Below are 8,237 nucleotides of genomic sequence, written 5' to 3' on the forward strand. Positions count from 1 at the left end.
GACCTTTCAAATGAGGGTGGGTGTAGTTGATGTATGGCCTAATGTTGTTTTCTGTGGGTTCCTCTGTCTGAGAGTGAAGAAGGAGCTACATTATTTCTGCCTTATATATCACTGTGCTTCCAGGGACTTCATTTAGAGTCCTGCGGTGAAGCTGTAGGCTGATGGAACACTGTTTTAGTGAGGAGAGACGCATCACCTTCTCTGAGAGAGGATTGTTTTAGTTTGTTTTGTGGAGGGGGTTGTTGTTGGATTTCAATCTACTGACCGGTGAGTGTTGTACAACACTGTTGTAAACCATGAGAAAACATTCTGTATTTCACCCTGTAGCCATCCAAATTCAGTTAAAATCTCAAGGGTGGTCTTGCTAAAACAGTCTTGTCTATGATCCACCTCTATACAAAATCCATGTTTTTTATTTTCTAAATAAGACATCAAGGTCAGGGCTACACGTTCAAATAACTTTGCGTAGTAAGCAACTCTACGACAAGCCTCTGAGCCCAATTTAGTTTTTTAATAGACGAAGCACCCAGTCAGCACTCCCCACTTTATAACTCTGACTAATGAGAGGAAGCAGTGCACTCTGGATCCAGCCACAGCACAGAGCAATAGCAGAGTGACATTTCTAGCAGACACAGCATCAGGAGGTCAGCGGCCTAGCACACAGGAAACAGAGCAGGGAGCTGCCCGTCAGCTTTTGATGTTCTCCCAACACAAAGGAAAATAAACACAACAAGTGCTGTGAGTGACAGCTGAGGACTCGTTCGCTCATCAAAGCCTCAGTCTGAATCCCTAACCATATCAACTGGGCACAGAGAGCACCTGCATGGCTGTCCTAATGTTAGAGAAACGCTGGCCCAGAGTCACTTGGGAGAACCATCACCCTCACTCCAATTGATTTCCCCTTCTTTCTCAGACTTAATGAAATCAAAACCAAGTCTGGAAGGCTCTCTGTTCCCTCCCTCCCTCCCTCCCTCCCTCCCTCCCTCCCTCCCTCCCTCCCTCCCTACCTATCTCCCTCCCTCTCTCTTTCGCTGTTGCTTTGAAGTGCAAATTAGATTGGACTGCTGTATGAAAGCAGAAAGCTCAGATCGTACACAAGAGACCTTTTAAAGCAGAGGGCATGCAGGAGGTCGGGGGGTGTCAGAGTGCATCTATTTCACCAGACGCATAGTTCAGAGAGGTCCACGTTATGCTATCAGTAGGGCGCCGGATCAGGACATGGTCCTCTCAGACTTGTTACTTCTGCTAAGTATATGGACTTAACGCCAGAGAGCTAGAGGATTGGTTATTGTTCCATGTGATTCAATCTGGATGGTGGAAAATGTCTCAAAATTGATAGTCAATATCAATAAGGGCAACTGGTGAGCTAAGTCAGAGACGGAGTTCAGAAATTCAGTGGTGTGAGCTTATGATAAAAAAATGTCAACAGCCATACGCAGTAGACTACTCACAACTGTTCTTACTGTATAATGTATGAGCAATCTACAAAACATGACTAAGCATGCCCTATTACAGTTTGTATGCAACTATTTCACACAGCATGATAATGCAGTCATTCGTGCAGGCTGCTTAACTGCTACAAGGACACCACAACATTGGCTCAGATATACAAGCCTATGGCCACTGGGCAGTGTTCAGTGCCAGCGGAACAATACAATTCAGAGATAATCCTTATCACTGGATTACTGCTAATTATGTTTGGGCTTCCAGTTTCCCAAACTGTTAATGGTGTTCCTGTTGGATTGAAGAGAGCGTTTGTGTTGGATGGAGGGAGGGGCTTACCATAGAAATGGACAGAATAGAAAGGACAGAATTAAGGGTTGCCCTGATTAGGCCTACAGTTGACTAGTTACTTGTTACTTACCGAGGCCCTTATACTGTAGTTTATGTAACCTAGCACGATGTACAACTATGGCTGACGGCCACTGAAGGTCTTTGGCTGACATGAATGGGGTTCCTTTCAGACTTTTCAGGAGTGGATTTGATCAGTGTTTGCTCCTTGACTCCTCCACTTCAGCACATAATTCCCTTTTGGTCCCATATATTACCATCTCCTGTTCAGTTCATATTGTCTATAATACCATTTTCTGGCAATAAAAGATGTGTGCGACGCTTATGTGTGATAAGATCTAATGAATTAGCCATCGCACCTCCTGCACTTGCATCCATTTATAGAGAGAAGAACAAAACAACAACACACACAGTGATGTCCTCACTTGATTCCTCCGCGATGACATCTGTCCCCTGTGTTGCTGTAGCTTTTTCAATAATGCAGGTTTGTCGTTCCGCCTCAAAACACACACTCACATACACTAATACGTCAGTGAGTGACAGGAATCACCATGTGATTGACAGGGTAAACATGATGCGCTCGGTGCTCCGTAACAAAGCCGGTAGACATCAAGGCGTCCAGATGGGCTCGCACAGTCCCCCGGAGAGAGGATGTCAAGACTAGTTAGCATTTAACAATCCAGGCCCAACACCTGCTGCTACTGCTCATCCAATGATCTTCACTAACTACCCCATCAACTAGCAGAGGGCTTGTCATGTTATACATCACTCTGCATTTGGTCAAACCTGCCATTGGAAATGGGGAAGCAGAAGATAAGAACCCACTGGGTACAGATATCAGTTCAACGTCTATTTTGGATTTATATTTGGTTGAGTCAACTAATGTGAATTCAACGAGAATTCACCATGACATTGGATTTAGGTAAAAAATTGGGTGAAGAAAAGGCGAAATTCCCTTATGTTGATGACTTTTTGCAAATCCAGACAATTTTCCATATTGATTCAACGTCATCACATTTAATTGTTTTTGCTGAAATGACGTGGAAACAATGTTGATTCAACCAGTTTTTTTCAGTGGGAAGTGACCTACAGTATGTCTATTCCTAATGAATCGTGATCTTCACTACAGTTACCCCTTTGTCTTCTAGCTACCTCACAAGAAATCCATCTGCCTTGAGGAGGGAGCAAGTCCGTGTCTCCCAAGAGGGTAGACTTTAACTTTGCTCTGAGACAGTTTGTTTTGTGATCTCAATGTGCACTGCTTGAGCAAATTTTCCTTGTCTAAATAGGTTTGACATTTCAAAGAAATGTGTGTTTAATCTGTCGAAGGGACATCGTAGAATGGGTTTGTTAAAGCCTTGACATGAAACAAAATGCAGACTTCCATAACTGACATATGGCCATTCTGCTTCAGAAGATACACTTGATAACTGAGATTCACTTAATGGGTTCATGCATGCAGTCGGTTATCCTCCAAAGTCTGTCTCTACTCCTCTCTACCCCTATACACAGTATACTGTATTACCTCAATTACCTCAACTACATCGTACCCCTGCAACTTGACTCGGTACTGACTCCTTGTATATTGCCTCGTTATTGTTTTTATTGTGTTACTATTTCCTCTTTAAATTTTACAAATATTTGTCTTACTTTTTAATTAACTCTGCACTGTAAGTAAGAATTTCATTGTAAAGTCTACACCTGTTGTATTCAGCGCATGTGACCAATGAAATGTGATTTGATTTTGATTTGAAAAGGTCTCGTATAGCTACCAAAATGTATCAGATTCAGTTAGTAGCATAAATCAGAATCAGGTATAACATACAATGCCTCATATACACAAGATACTGTCATTGTTGTTCACGGTGCTTGACTTGGACTGAAATAGGTTCTGGTACTCATTTTTGGTGCAGGTACTGTTTATATTTAGGGGCAAGAGCTCAACAGTACTTTTGTGCTAATATTCTATAGGAGGAACAGGAGCTCAAGCAGTAGAACATTTGAGGTGCCGGTGAGCTCCTGCCCAAGTCGAGCACTGGTTGTTCAATTAAATAATATCCCCTATGCACATGGGTCAGAACCCTAATAATCTCTTGATGTAATTCTATCCCTGCTCATGGGTCTATCTTTGTGTTAATAATTCAGAGACTCAAAAAGCATCAATCTAATGGGCTAAATCATTAAATTGTCAAGAGGTCGGAGCCAGGAGAATCCTCACAATTGATTTTCTTCTCAAGTGTTCCTGCTATGCCTGTACTTAGATGCTATTACCGCTCAAACCCATAGGCTATTAGATTATCAAAGACCATGGTCAGGAAATACAGTACATTTCTCAGGAAAATACTAATGTTGTTCAAGCCTCTTATAGGTGCTTGGTTACGGATATGAATCCTCGAAATGTTACATCTGCTCCTGCCATGCCCTCTACTGCTCATCCTGTGTCTCCTTGACCTTCCGCCACTCCCCGAGTGCGTGTGTGTGTGATTGTGTGGGCGGAGACAGGTGTGTAGTCGGAGCAGATCCCCACCAGCTGCAACTTGTTCCATAATCAAGACCTCTACAAATACTCAGCCCTGCCACTTCCACGCTGCCAGATCGTAGCCTCTACTCAGTCAGTCTGCGTTTTAGCCATTGGCTCACGCATAGATCCTGTTTTCATGCTGTGCCCGGTTTCCCTTGCCTGACACTGTTTTCTCTCCGCTACAGTTCTGTCTGCTCTGACTCTGGTCCCTGTCTCCAGCCCCACGTCTCTTCAGTCCTGCCACCCTGCCTAGAACACCCACTCCACTGCTTCCTTGGATTCCGCTCCGGACCTACTTACCCAGCCCCAACTCCTCTTGCTCCAGCCTTAGCCTCAGAACCTGGCTTCCTGCAACCCTCCCAAGCTTCCCCAGGCCTGCACTCCATCTTTCCCCTGCTTTTCAATAAATAACCTTGGATACCTTATCCCAATCTCCTCGTCTGAGTCTACTCTTGGGTTCACCTGATCCGCTCTGCGTAACACTCAACATTGCTACTGGGTGTTCAGACAAAGTGTTCTCTTCACACACTGATTTGTAAAAGGCTCACTTCAGGGACAGAGTTTCCTCTTGTGTCCTTGTTCTGTGCTGCCCACAGAGAACATGGAGATAAGTGACAGTAACAAATTGATATGAGAGATGAAGTGGCAGACACAAGGACGGGCAGGCGAGCAGCAAGCACCGACTGGTAGGCTGCCCTAAAAGCTTTCGTTTCAAAAAGGCCTGTCGCAGAGTTCTTGGTCACATTTCTCAAGCTTTAATAGCTTTCCACAATATGTAAAGAGCTATACCGTGGTGATTACAAAGACACACACTCAAGATAAATGAGTATCATCTGTAGTATTGTCAAACATATGAATATGCTATATTGATCTGATATGTATGTCATTTGTTTTATAGGTCTCCGGCAGCGGCGCCGGACAGGCGGGACACTCCGGCAGCGGCGCCGGACAGGCGGGACACTCCGGCAGCGGCTCCGGACAGGCGGGACCACCTGGAGGAAGGAGACAGAGAGACAGCCTGGTGCGTGGGGCTGCCACAGGAACCACCAGGCTGGGGAGACCTTCAGGAGGCTTGGTGTTTGGAGGAGCCTGAAGGACTGGGCTGTGGGGGAGCACTGGAGCTCTGGTGCGCAATCTTGGCGCCACTTCCCCAGGCTGGACAACTACTCTAGCCCGGACCCTCCAGAGTGCAGGCACAGGTTGAACCGGGCTGTGGGTAAGCACGGGAGATCTAGTGCTTACTACACGCACCTCTCCCTTAGGCTCCACTCCCACATTTGCCCGGCACGAGCGGAGCGCAGGCAGAGGACGCACTGCACCCTCCCAGCGCCCCGGAGACACAGCACGCAGAGCCGGCGCAGGATAACCTGGACCAAAACTGCGTACCAGCGACCAGACACGCTGAGCAGGCACCATACGCCCTGGCTCAATGCCCACACTCGCATGGCACTTTCGGGGGGCTGCCCTATAGCGCACCGGGCTATGGGCACGCACTGGCGACACCGTGCGCTTAACCGCATAACACGGTGCCTGACCAGTAATGCGCTGCTTATAATAAGCACGAGGCGTGAGCTCAGGTCTGCTACCTGGCTTAGTACCACACCTCGTCTTCCCCGCCCCCAAAACATTTTTGGGGCTGCCTCTCGTACCTGTTGCGCTGCCGTGCTGCCTCCTCATATCGCTGCCGCTCAGCTTTCGCTGCCTCCAGCTCTGCTTTGGGGCGGCGATATTCCCGAGCCTGTGCCCAGGGTCCCTCTCCGTTCAGTATCTCCTCCCTTGTCCAGGAGTCCTGTGATGCTGGCCTCTGTTGTTGATGCTGCTGCTGCTGTCGTCGCTGTCCTTTACCACGCTGCTCGGTCCTTGGTTGGTGGGTGATTCTGTCACGGTCGTCCTCCTCTTCATCTGAAGAGGAGAGGCGAGAAGGATCGGAGGACCAATATGCAGCGTGAAATGTGTTCATGTTGAATGTTTAATAAAGAAAGAACTGAACACTGAAACACTATACCAAAGTAGTAAACAAAATAACAACCGTGACGCTAATGTGAGCTGCGCTGAAACAAGCCATCAACATAGACAATCACCCACAAACAAACAGTGCAACCCAGGCTACCTAAGTATGATTCTCAATCAGAGACAACTAATGACACCTGCCTCTGATTGAGAACCATACTAGGCCGAAACATAGAAATACCCAAATCATAGAAAAACAAACAGACTGCCCACCCAACTCATGCCCTGACCATACTAACTAAATACCAAACACAGGAAAATAAAGGTCAGAACGTGACATCTAGGGAGAAATTAAAACAAGTTCCGCTGAGAAGGATCTGAGTCACGGTGGATGCAGCAATGACAGTGAGGTACAGCTGTATTAGAACAATTTTACATTTACCCGGTTACCCCTGGGTGCCTAGGAATGACTGAGGTAAGATGTAGGAGTGAAATAGGGCAAAAGTGACCAGGGGCTTGGAAGATCACTCTCAAATAGGCCTAGAGTACAATATCTGGTAAAAAAAAAAGTAATTTCCCCCTTGCAGAGATGATGATGCATTAGGACAGAAGCAGCAGTGTTCATTTCCTACTCTATAGAAAACCCCCATGCAGTCATTATCACTGACATGATGACCTATCTCCTAAAGAGATCCTCTTGACGATGGTAATTTCCTCAGATGAGGCCAATAGGGGGTCTGATGAGAGGTCAGGGACTGAGGATCATGGGAGGTCAGGAATTAGATCTACTCTGACCACATGATGCCTGGCTGCTCCTTGCACTGCTGATACGTGACTCACTGCTCACCCTGACATGTGGGCGAAAATGTGAGAGGCAAAAGTACATTCAAGAGCAGACTGTGTCCTCTCCTCAGAGTATTGTCAGTGCTCTTCTTGCTGTATACACCAGAGAAATGGAGCGGAATTGCTGCCTCTGCCTGCAACTCTAACTGAAAAAGTGGGGCAAAGGGATTTTCTCCCGGGTGTTAGTCCACTACTATTATTATGTTATTATTGCTACTTTCTGGTGACTGGGAGAGAGCAGAGCAGAATTTGTACAACATTTGTGAATGTAAATTTCGCATTAAGTCATAAAGGGCCATAAACGGTAAAGACCTGCAGTATAAGCAGGAACCACACGCTATAAGTACAGCGCTATCTATACATAACATTCCAGTAGCATAGAACTGACATGCAGCTGTCTCCATGCATTGTTGGCCGGTTACTCAAAGTCTGTTGATCAGGAGGAGAGTTCATTGGATTGGATTAGAATAATTGATTAAACCAAAGCTGTACTTGACAGGGCTTATCAATTGGTTGTTTTCCTCAGCATAAAAAAGCAGATTAAGGTCAAATAAATACTTCACCCATCCAGCACAGATTAACTGGACAAGCATCTTTATATATCTATGTGGGACGAACGCAGCTTAAGTGTACGGTTGTTCCTACATGATGCAAAGCGACATTCAGTACTAAAACGCCTCAGAGATAAATTGCAGTTTATTTGCCAAAACTTTTGTTTTATTTTGTTTCTATTACAAGAGATCCCTATGATGTATTTAACATAGCTAAACATATGCCCTCAGCAAGCGAAGCTTACTCCTATTTTCTAACCTCATGGATGTAACTTATGTCTCATTCTGTAGTTCAAGAACAACGTTTCTCCAAGTCAAAATTATTTGCTTTTCTACTTCATTCGAGCAAAGACTGTGGTTTGCTTCACAACCCAGGGAATTTTTAAGGATAATCCTGTCAGGTTTAGCCTGGCATCATGTCAACAGACTGGAAGCTAGTGTTTTCTCTTTCTCTTTCTCTTCTCTCTCTCTGCTAGTCGTCTACCTATCTGTCCGTCTCCGGTCTCTCTCGTGCATCTCGTCTCTCTCTTCTCTCTTCTCTCTGCTTCTCTCTCGTCTCTCTCTCTTCTCTCTCTCTCTCT

This window comes from Oncorhynchus kisutch, linkage group LG8, assembly GCF_002021735.2.
Source record: "Oncorhynchus kisutch isolate 150728-3 linkage group LG8, Okis_V2, whole genome shotgun sequence".
Classification (NCBI taxonomy): domain Eukaryota; kingdom Metazoa; phylum Chordata; class Actinopteri; order Salmoniformes; family Salmonidae; genus Oncorhynchus; species Oncorhynchus kisutch.